Source organism: Colobus angolensis, unplaced genomic scaffold (genome assembly GCF_000951035.1).
Source record: "Colobus angolensis palliatus isolate OR3802 unplaced genomic scaffold, Cang.pa_1.0 Scaffold108, whole genome shotgun sequence".
Classification (NCBI taxonomy): Eukaryota; Metazoa; Chordata; class Mammalia; order Primates; family Cercopithecidae; genus Colobus; species Colobus angolensis.
This window is the reverse complement of record NW_012111808.1, coordinates 2,251,216-2,263,350: the sequence shown is the minus strand read 5'-3', so window position 1 is coordinate 2,263,350 and position 12,135 is coordinate 2,251,216. Positions and strand designations below refer to the sequence as shown.

The 12,135-nt window shown below is 41.5% G+C and overlaps 1 protein-coding gene across 1 annotated transcript in view; it reads left to right on the top strand.

The window, feature by feature from the left end:
• Nucleotides 1–1,034: 1,034 nt before the first annotated feature.
• The window catches only part of CCDC68 (coiled-coil domain containing 68), a 55,684-nt gene continuing 44,583 nt past the window's right edge, over nucleotides 1,035–12,135 (top strand). The window contains exon 1 of the mRNA XM_011949080.1: nucleotides 1,035–1,126. The gene's annotated coding sequence lies outside the window, so the exon portion shown is untranslated. The remainder of the gene's footprint in view (nucleotides 1,127–12,135) is intronic.

Genomic DNA, 12,135 nt, shown 5'->3' with positions numbered 1-12,135 from the left:
ACAACACCCATATGAGTGGGTGTCGAGGTACCCCCACAAAACTATACCTTACCAGAATACTTTACCACAATACTTTACTAGAATTCCTTACAGCTGTCGAAGTCAAGAAAAGACAGAGAAACTATCATGAATTAGAGGAGACAAAGGACACAGGAAGCTAAATGCAGAGTGGTATCCCAGCCGGGATCCTGAAAGGGAAAGGGGTTAGCCTAAAAGCTAGTGACAGCTACATCAAGTCTGGAGTAGTGTTAATAGTGGCAGATCAATGTTAGTTTCTTTTTAAAAATATTTTTAGTAGAAGTGAGGTCTCGCTGTGTTGCCCAGGCTGGTCTCAAACTTCTGAGCTCAAGCGATCCTCCCGCCTGCCTTGGCCTCTCAAAATGCTGAGATTACAAGGCGTGAGCCACCGTTCCGGGCCCAATGTGAATTTCATCGTTTTGACAAATGTGCCATGGTTGTCGAAGCTGTAGGCATTAGGAGACACCGACTGAGGGGTATATAGAAGACTCTCTCTACTATCTTTGCAACTTTATTTAAGTTCCAAAAGAAAGGTTTTTAAAAAAAAACAACAAAAAAATGCACTTGTACGCCATAAATTTATACTAGAAACAATAAAATCAAAAATTATTTAAAAAACAAAAAAGTTTATAAACTTAGGGAGCAAATAGAAACTTCTTGAAAAGCAGCAGCCGATCCCCTCCCCCAACCCACCTGTACAGCACCCTAGCGAGGGGCGTGAGGGGCAGAGCCTGGCTCTCCCGCGATGGGCGGGCGCGTCCCGCCGCGACTCCTCCCCGAGCCTCACCGGCGCCGGACTCTGCCCTGGGCGCGCCCCGCGGAGCGGAGCCAAACCTGCGGGCTGTGGCGGCTGCACTCCCAGGACCCTGGCAACCGACCCTGGCCGCAAGGCCCGATCACCCAGGGGAGGAGCAGCATCGGGACCCCGTGCCGGCTGGGCGCCCCCCAAGTAGGCGAGTCCGAAGGTAGGGACCTTCGGGCCGGGTCCCTGCGGCGCGCCCCCGCATCCCCTCCAGGTATGTGGGTGTCCAGGTGCCTTTCCAGCGGCTTCCCCAGCGGAGCTCCTGGCATCAAAGACATTTCCTGTAAAAGGGTCCTTGGTGAAGAGGTAATCCTCCCTGAAAACCTCGGTTCTGGGCTCGAATTTCCTGGGCAAGAAGTTTCTTCTCCACTGGGAAGAGTTGCTTTTTTTTCCGCAGAGAGGAACCCCTACTTAACCCGGCACACAACTGATTATTTATTTAGGTTGTTGTTATACAATCCGTTTGTCAAGGGTCCCCGCGATTTCTGCCTGCTAATTTCAGAGGCCGTGGAGAAAAGTCCTGCGGTAAACGCCCTGACCTGGGAACTCCAGCGTGGCGACTTTGACAGGTCACTGCGCTCGTATTTTTTAAACAGCAGAGATGAATGAGGGTGGCTGTCTTCATTCATTTGTCCGGACTTCCGCAGCTGCAGGTGTAGTTAAAAGAACAGCCCATTGCTTGACCGTTTCCTTCATGTTGAGTAGGCATCATGAGATTTTAGAGCCAGAAGTTACAGAGTGCTAGGCGGCTAGACAAAGGAACACTCTTATCTTACTAAAGACTAGTATGGGACCGTGCAGGTGTAGTTTTTAGACTGGATGATAACATAGCTGTGAATTTTCAGCCTTTTTGGAAGTGAAGACAAAATTGAATATAAGGATCGGAAAAAGCAACAAGCCCTGAACCTAACTGAAGCTGCGTCTGTTCCCCATTATATTCTAATTGTTTTATTTTAGGAATCAAAAACCTCTTTTACTTTCTTGGTGTATATAGATCGGATGAAGTGTCAGAATACAAAAAGGAATTATTCTGTGTTTGTGATAGGAGATAATCTGTCCTTTTGATTTTACCTAATGCTATTAAATATTCAGAGCTACTGAAGTCTGGTTTTCCTGAAATGTGAGCTGGGCAGGAGTGTCAGGTACCCCGGCAGACACAATTGGTGCTGTTGTTACGCTTTTCCCCTGCTGCCCACTCCCTTCGCCACCGCACTCCCAGTTTGAGTGAAGGCCCTTGACACAGAGGAATTTCTGCCCAAGGCAGGGAGTGTCCCCGTGTGGTTCCTCAAATGTTTGCAGAAAGAATGAAAACAACTGTACTTCCTGGGACCCAGGCTGACGTCATAAGGCCAACGTCATAAGAAGGTTCTTACCTCTCGTTATTTACAAAATAAGTTGATCCCTTGTCCTAACTAGAAAGAGACTTTTGAAATTAATACTGATGCTATTTTGTGAATTACTGATAGGCATGTTATTTGTTAGCTTATTTGTTTACAGGGTGCTCAACACTGAAGGTGAGTTGTAATCCAAATTTTGGCCAAAGCTAAAAACTGTAAGCTAGATTTAGACAAAGCTGAAAAATGAGGTGTATGTTTGCTTGGAAAAATGACTGAAAAGGGAAATAACTGAAGATTTTGGTGGGAATGTAAAAGTCTTTTAAAGTAGTAGTTTCTCATCTTTTGAACTGAGATATTTACATCAAAATTATATGGCTATTTATTGATTGAAAATATTTCATTATGGCAAAATTTTACCATGAATTTACTAACATGTTTAAATGATTGTCATTTACTAAGCACAAAAACAGCCATTTATGTGGGTTTGGAAAACGAGAGAGAGAGAGAGAGAGAGAGAGAGATTGTGTGTGTGTGTGTGTGTGTACATTCAGTTTTAGAAACTATTTGGTGCATCTGTAAATTTGTGGGCCTATTCATGTAATCACTAAAACAATATTTATTGAGGGCACTGTGTTCTGTGTGAGAGAACCAGATGGGAGGGGAAGAAGGTCTGGGCCAAACACAGCCCTGTGTAAATAAGACACAGTTCTGTCCTCTTGGAATTGACTACATTGGAGTCCTCCAGGCCACCCCAAGTCAAGGCCATAGATTTACAGACCACAATGATCCATTCAATTTCGACCATGACTGAAACCAGATTAGTTTCTAATCACATATTTCCTTAAACTGATTTAAATAGTCAAATCTAAAAATGATAGAGGAGCTTGCATGTTATTCTGGTCAGTGGTTTTCTCTTTTGCTTAGGTTGGGGAAGAACTTAGGAATCATGTGTTTTAGGCTTAATGCTATGAAATATTAACTTAAAATAGCTAAGTATCAATTTCATGCAAATTAAATGAAAACTAAACTTGTAGTATGGATGGCAATAATCTAGAGACAAAAATTAATAAACAAAAAATTTAAAATGGAAAAAAATCTATCCATTAAATTATTTTTTTGCTATAAATTAGAAAAATATGACTATAATTAGATTTTCCCCCAGAGGAAAATAGCATCTTTATTCAAGTTATTCTTACTTTTCTGTTTTTTTTTTTTTAACAGCTTTATTGGAGATATAATTTACGTTCCATGTAATATATCCAAGTGTTTCAATGATTTTTGGTAAATTTACTGAATGGTGCAACCATTAGCACAATCCAATTTTATATCATTTCATCATTCCCCAAACATCCCTGGGACCTGTTTGCAATCACTCCCATTCTTACCCCAGCCCCAGACAACCCCTATTCTATTGTGTCTGTTTAGATCTGCCTTTTCTGGACATTTCATACAGATGGACTCGTACAATATATAGTCTTTAGCATCTGGCTTTTTTCAGTTAGAATAGTTGTTGAGATTTATTCAGGTTGTCACATGTATCTGTAGTTGGTTCCTTTTTATTGCTTGACTAGGGTTTATTCCATGCCATGGCTATGCCACATTTTGTTCACCATTTAGTAGATGTTTATGCAATTACATTTGCATGGTAAAACAGGTATGTTGGTGCAGCTTCCATGGTAGCATAATGTGAGAATAACTGATGTGAGCCAGCCTCTTATTTGGTGCTTTGACTCTCGTTTATGATAATTTTAAATATGAATGCCAAGAGTTAAATATCCAGGTTCCTATTAAGCAGTGGTGTTTTCTGCGTATAACTGTCTAGAGAACAAACCAACATTAAGAACTTGTTAACTTGGCCGGGCACAGTGGCTCATGCCTGTAATCCCAGCACTTTGGGAGGCCGAGCTGGGCAGATCACGAGGTCAGGAGTTCGAGACCAGCCTGACCAATATGGTGAAACCCCATCTCTACTAAAAATACAAAAACTAGCCGGGCATGGAGGCATGCGTCTGTAATTCCAGCTACTCAGGAGGTTGAGGGAGGAGAATCGCTTGAACCCAGGAGGCAGAGGTTTCAGTGAGCTGAGATTGCACCATTGCACTCCAGCCTGGGTGACAGAGCGAGACTAGTCTGAACTTCTAACTTTCTCCAGCAATTTGGGAGGCTAAGGCAGGTGGATCACCTGAGGTCAGGAGTTGGAGACCAGCCTGGCCAACATTGTAAAACCCCTTCTCTACTAAAAATATTTTTTTAAAAACTAGCTGTGTGTGGTGGCGTGTGCCTGTAATCCCATCTCCTCGGGAGGCTGAGGTAAGAGAATTGCTTGAGCCTGGGAGGTGGAGGTTGCAGTGAGCTGAGATCTTGCCACTGCACTCCAGCCTGGGCAACAGAGCGAGACTCTGCCTCAAACAAACAAACAAACAAAAAAGAACTTCTTAACTTTACAAGAACATTGACTTTTGGTATACCTCTATTAGGAATCAGGAAACTGGAATAGCAGTTTCCCGCCAGAATTGTTTTCTTATATATCTCCATTGACCTTCCTTTGTGCTATTATGGCAAATGCATTTTGGGGGTGGGGGTGGGTCATGTTTGACAACTTATGCTTAAATATCCTCTTAGGGAGATTTCTGTAGTTGAACAGAAATCCTTTTATAAAAATCTAGTCAGTTCTGTGAGCCTAAAAAGAAGACAGTGTCTCTCTGAATGCCTTTAAGTTCCTACTCAAATTGCAAGTTCCTTTTGGGGAAAAAAAAAGAGCATCAAAATAACTTGAGGTCTGTTTGTGTGTGTGTGTGTGTTTCAAGACAGGGTCTTATTCTGTCACTCACGCTGGAGTGCAGTGTCAGGATCCTAGCTCACTGAAGCCTCAAACTCCTGGGCTCAAGTGATCCTCCTGCCTCAGCCTCCTGTATGGCTGGGACTACAGGAACCTGGCACCACGCCTAGCTAATTAAATTTTTTTTTTTCACAGACGAGGTATCACTGTGTTATGCAGACTGGCCTCCAATTCCTGGCCTTAAGCAATCCTTCCACCTTGGCCTCCCAAAGTGCTGGGATTATAGATGTGAACCACTGTGGCCAGCTTTTAAAGTCTATTTTATGGGCAATTTAGAATGCGAAAGATTTTTTTTTAACATCTACAATTTGAAAAGAAGATAATGTAGGTTAAATAATATAGTTTTCCAAAGCTGAATGTCTTCATTTGCAACACATTTTTTTCTGCTGGAAATGTCAAAACAACTTCCTAAAACTCCTAGGTGAGAATACTACTACTGTTTTGATGATCTGTGTGTGATTGGATGGAGTAATCAATCTCGATTGGTAATACACCTTTGTTTCCTTGATAAGGATTTTTAAAATTCTAAAACAAATGCATTTTTTTTTCTAGCCTTATACTGATGATTTTATACCAAGTATCTCCTAAGAGGTATTTACCATCTACAGGAATCCCCCTTCATCATTCTCACTTTCAAATACTCCGGGGCGGAGACATTCACCAAGCTATGTTGGTCTATCAAGAGAAAGAAGGCTTGATTGGTATTGAAGTGTAAGCACCTGCTATTTATTTTGATGAGGTCACTTACGTTGTTGTGATCTGATACAAGGAACTTAGTTTTACTCAAAGTGGGAGGCTACCTCTGACACTTCTGTCTTTCTATAAACACCTGGAATTTGGTAGGACGCTGCTCTTGGATATATCAAACATCTTCATGGTGTGGGAGGGTGGGCGACGGTATTGATGAAAAGTAGGGTCATGGCCGGGCTTGGTGGCTCACGCCTGTAATCCCAGCACTTTGGGAGGCTGAGGCGGGTGGATCGCCTGAGGTCAGGATTTTGAGACCAGTTATAGGCAACATGGTAAAACCCCATCTCTACTAAAAATACAAAAATTAGCCAAGTGTGCTGACATACGCCTGTAGTCCCAACTACTCAGGAGGCTGAGGCAGGAGAATCGCTTGAACCTGGGAGGTGGAGGTTGCAGTGAGCTGAGATTGAGCCATTGCACTCCAGCCTGGGTGACAGAGTGAGACTCTGTCAAAAAAAAGAAAAGAAAATAAAAAGAAAAGTAGGGTCCTGGCTGTTTCAGACCCTGAATAAGTAGACATTTTCATCATTGATCCAACAGTGTATATGCAGATGGACAAATATGAAGAATGAAAACATATTGTGATCTAGAAAGCTATTAGAAAAGGAATGGATAGATGAGAAAAAAAGTTCTAGGTTCATGAATTAGATTTAAAGTTTGTTGGAAATATTCTTATATTTCCTATGTATTATTATATATTTCCTTCTACTTTATCACCTTTAATAAACCAGCTTTCCTTGTTTCTGTCATACTGAATGCTAAGTTTAATTGACTAGTCATGTAGCATGAGCTAGAATCAGCAGCCCAGTTGCCTGTTGTTTTTAACAACACTGATTCCATTGCTATCTATCTATCTCTATATCTGTATATATATATATATATTTTATCATTTACACTGTTTTGGTGGTCAAGAATTTGAATGAAGAAAAACAAATCCAATTAATTTTGGCTTCCAGTTACTTCTGATAAAATCAGTGAAGGTTCTTGGATTTTGAAATCTCAATTGTGCATTGCTTTTTCTAGATCCTGCCAGATTACTATTTTTTTAAATAACATGTACAAATTCATCTTTTTCAGAGTAGAGTATTGTAAGCTTTGGGAAATTGTTATAGTCATAGAACCATGATCACTAACAAGATATATTCCGCCACCCCAAAGTCCTACGTGTTCCTTTTGTAGTCAGCCTGTCTCCCACTGCCAGTCCCAAGTAACCACTAATCCCTTTTGATTTCTACAGTTTTTACTTTTCTAGAATGTCAAATAGATGGAACCATAGAATATGTAACCCCTTGAATTTGGCTGTTTCAGTTAGCATGATGCATTTGACACTTATCTATGTTGTTGTGTATATCCGTAATTCATTCCTTTTTTTTTTTTTTGAGACAGAGTCTGACTCTGTCACCCATGCTGGAGTGCAGTGGCACAATCTCAGCACAATCTCAGCTCACTGCAACCTCTGCCTCCTAGGTTCAAGCGATTCTTGTGCCTCAGCCTCCTGAGTAGCTGCAATTACACACATGCCCCGCCACAACTGGCTAATTTTTGTATTTTTAGTAGAGATGGGGTTTCGCCATGTTGGCCAGTCTGCTCTCGATCTCCTGACCTCAGGTGATCAGGTCGCCTTGGCCTCCCAAAGTGCTGGGATTATAGGTGTGAGCCACTATGCCTGGTCCATTCCTTCTTAATGAGGAGTTATATTCACCTGTTGGTGAACATTTGAATTGTTTGCAGTATTTGGCAATTATGAACATTTGTGTGCAGGTCTTATGGAATATAACTTTTCATTTCACTTGGATAAATACCAAGGCAGAGGGTTTCTGGGTTGTATACTATGTATTTAACTATATAGGAAACTGCCAAGCTGTTGTCCGCAGCAGCTCCACATTTTCCATTCCCATTAGCAACAGACAGGAGTTCCACCTGTTCCACATCCTCACCAGAACTGTTATGGTTTCTCTTTTTCCCCTTGTTGGATAGTTTTTTAAATGACGTAAATTATGTTCAAGCTAAAATAATCCAGGACAAGCTCAGAAAACTGTAGGTGTTTTATAAATTCCTGGGCTTTTCACTCCTAAAGTATTTTATAGAGCCACAAATGACATTTTCTAAAAGGACATCATGTAAATGTTGCAAGTGACTGTGACATATGTCATTGACCTCAGCTTCCTTTTATATTTTATTGACTGGCAAGTGTTAATCAGGTTTTGGGGTGACTTGTTAATAGAGAAGTTCAAGTCAGGAGGAACAATTGGCTGATGGGGTAAGGAAGGAATTGTGAGGGGAAAACTAAGCTTGGGAACTGACACTTTCAAATCATGTCCTACAAGCAAATGTCCACAATAAGTTGTGAGTATAAACATTATAATTCAATATTAATTTAATGTGCATGAAGTCAGATACTACATTAAGCACTTGTCATGCAATATCTCATTTAATCCTAACATAACTCTGAAAAAGTTGGCATTCTCATCTGAATTTTTCTGTTGAGGAACCGAGGCTTAGGAAGTTTAAATCATTTTCCAGGACCTCCCAGCTGGCGAGGAAGTGGAACAGAGTCTTGTAGGCAGAACAACTGAGTGCAAATCCCTTGTTTTTAAGCCATGCAGCCAAACTGCCTTTGTTCATGGAGTAAATCTACTGGGACAACAACATCTGTTCAGGCTCCTGAAGGACACACCTGGGACCTCCCATCAGGAGTTCTGTGACTGTTACTTAGTGACCTACTTTGGAAAACTTCGATTCTTCAGCTATCTTGGGCCCAAGAAGTTGAAGCTTAGAAATTCCTTCAGAATGTAGCGGAGGCAAAGTGGTAAGTTAGAAGGAGCTAGCAGACTCCTGAGAGAGAGCCAGACAACTCGTGGCTTGGGATCCAATGGCCACCAACTAGTTATCTTTGTTTATGTTGTTGAGCCTTGTTTCTTCATCTGCAAAATGGGAATAATAATGCCAACCTCTCAGGGCATATGTGAGAAGTATTATAGAGAGCATACCCTACCGGGCATACAGTCCTCACTTAACAAATCCTGGCCCCTGCTTCCCACTCTTCTCCAGATGGGAAGGGATGCATGTTCTTTGCACCTTTTTGCAGTTTAGTTGCTGAACTGAACATTGGCTGAAACTTTCAGCTGTTTTTCAATGCTTCAAATTATGCCAGTGAACTATGAGGATAGACTGTTTCATGAAAAAGACATCTGAATTTGGGGTCAGCCTATTTGTGTTCAGTTGATGAGGTTCTTATAACCCTGAAAATCTTACATCCTCTTTTGTGCCTTATTGCATTATATATATATATATACACACACATATATATAATATATATACACTCACACTGAAGATAATAACTACAACACAGTGTTGTAATGATTAATTTTGGCAATATGTGAAAAATTATTTGGTAAGTGGCACATGTTTTGTCAACAGTATGTATTTGTATATTGTGTTTACACCAATATTTCATTTTTCCTCCAAAATAGCTTTTATCTTATATCTAAGAATTTTCTGTAGCACTGGCTATAATATATGTGTATATATAAATGAGTAGCATGCAGTTGAATAAAATTAATTCTACTTAGCAAAAGCTTAGATTATTATTTGAAAACAGAACTTGGGTACAGTGTAACATGCATGTCTTTCGTATACTGTGTGTCATTTTCAGGTAAACTGCACAGTCACCTGAGATTTAGCCAGCTGACACTGGATGTCACCATTGTGCTGTGTAAAGTAGCTGCAGAACAGGTGTGCTATTTAGTATTCAGGGCACAATTAGTCTCATCAAGGGTTTGGAGATAGTTCACTGTTTTCTCTCATATAACTGAATTATCCTTGTGGCACTTTTGTAGTAACTTACTTTTTCAGTTTCTAATATTCAAGCTCTATAAAATAGTGATGAAAAATGAACAAGTAATCCCTTAGAACCAGGAAACGAAAACCTGAAAACTCAGAAACTGTACTGAAACCAAGCAGGGCTTTTGATTGCAATCCGGAGTAATTGATTCTGGCTGACTTAGTAGAAGAAGAATTTACTGAGAGGATATAGAGCAGCTACTGGAATTGAAGGGAATGTTGAAAAACTAGGTTTGGAAAATGGGAGGATCTCATATACTAGGACACCAGTGAAATCAGGTTGTGGGATGAGGAGTTAGGGTCCTCCTGACATAGCCACTAGCCACTGACCACTGGATACGGCCACTGAATTTGCTGCCACTTGAAGCACCACTCTGTGTCACAGACTCCTTCCCTTTCCTGAACAATGACTGGATTTCCACTGCCTCCGGCTCCAACCAGCCAGATGGCCATTCCCTGAGTTGCACTTCCAGCGGGAGCTCTCATTTGGCTGATTCTAGGTGTTGTCCCTATGCCCCAGCTCCAGGGAGTGAGCATGAACAAGAGACCTTTCCTGCAAGACTCATACAGACGGTGCCTCAGCATATCTGGGAAGGAGATTCAAACACTAGCTAGACAAAACCTGCCAGACATCCAGCATGGTGCTTTTCAATCAGCAGGCCCCAGACGTGAGTGGAGAATACCTCTGTGTGGTCAATCATATTTTGTTGCCCCTTCTCTGGGCTGACCTGGGGTCAGTTGTTTACACCTTGCAGTACCTGGCAGCTTCACTCTTGTCTTTGCCTCAATCCTGGGGGATCCGTAATAGCAACGGCTAAGCCTGTTTTAATGTGGCCAAGGAGACAACTCCTTAGGCAAACTGGAAGTCTCAAAAAGTTTAGGTCAAAAAGAAAAAGGTCTTGCAACATTAAAAGAAAAGAAAATGGTAGACTTTGCTGTTTGCCGTGGTTTCCTTAGAACACTGCTCTAGCGACCGGGTGCCGTGACTCATGCCTGTAATCCCAACACTTTGGGAGGCTAAGGTGGGTGGATCACTTGAGGCCAGTAATTCAAGACCAGTCTGGCCAACATGGCGAAATCCCATCTCTACTAAAAATACAAAAAAATTAGCTGGGTGTAGTGGTTCACCTCTGTAATCCCAGCTACTTGGGAAGCTGAGGCACGAGAATCACTGGAATCCAGGAAGCGGAGGTTGAAGTAAGCAGAGATCACGCCACTCTACTCAAACCTGGACAAGAGTGAGACCCTGTCTCAAAAAAATAAAAAAATAAAAAAAAAAAAAACACCAACAACAAAAACCAGAACACTGCTCTAGGCACATGCCAGCCTCTGCTCTTGCTTTCCCATTTGCCTGGAACTCTCTTCTCCTAGATCCTAGAGAGCCACATGGCTTGCACTTGATTTCTTCATCTTTTGCTCAAATACCACCTCCTCAGATCAGCTTCCCTCACTGCTCATCTAGAACAGCACCTCCTTTTACCCTCAGTCCCCTGACTGACTTTTCTTCATGTCATTCATCACAGCCTCCCTTAGACTCCCTCTATTTACCTGTTTGTTTAATGTCTGTCTTTCCCTCTGTACTGAAAATCCTATGAAACTATGGTCTGTGGCTCAGCCCTGTAACCACAGTTCCTAACACAGTGGCTTTCTGTAAATATTTACTCTCTCAATAAATGAATCAAGGGTCAAGCAAAGAAAGGAAACACCCTTGTTACAGTCTCTACAATATAAACAGTGTCTGTAATCTTTTTCTGGGGTTGCTCTAACAAAGTACCACACACGGAGTGGCTTGAACAGGGATATGGATCATCTCTCAGTTCTAGAGCCTGGAAGTTCAAGATTAAGGTGTCTACAGAGATGTGAGCGAGATCTGTTTCGTGCCTCTCCCCTGCTAGTGGTTTGCTAGTAATGGTTGATGTTCCTTGGCATATAGAAGCATCGCTACATCTCTGCCTTCATTTTCACAGGGCATTCGGTGTTCTTGTCTCTCGCCACATTGCTCCTTTTCATAAGGATATCAGGCATATTGGAGTAGGGATCGCCCCTACTCCAGTACCTGACCTCATGTTTACTTAACTAATTACACCTGCAAGACCTTATTTCTAAATAAGGTCCCATTCTGAGGAACTGGGGGTTAGGACTTTAACATGAATTTGGAGGGAGGACACAGTTCAACCCGTCACAGGCACTTGTTTGTGTTTATTTTATAAAACTTCTGCTGTTCTCATGTCATTAACCAGAGCACAAGGTTCAGGTAGATTCTCCTGGGTGCCTGGTGGTGTGGTGGTTTATCATATGGATTACAATTCACTATAATATGTGTACATTGCTTTGTGGATTGTAAACTCTTCATTAGATGGTAGCATCATTGTTTGAGGAAACTGACAAATAATCAGCGCATTAGCAATAAGGAATTTGTACCACAGATTTGCTAGTCTTAAAGTCCTCCAAAGCAATTTTTCCTTCATAGCCCAGTTCAGTCTGCAGATTATTTAAAATGTAACCTGCTTCTTTCCTGGAAGAAAGGAAACCACTCAGATTGCTTG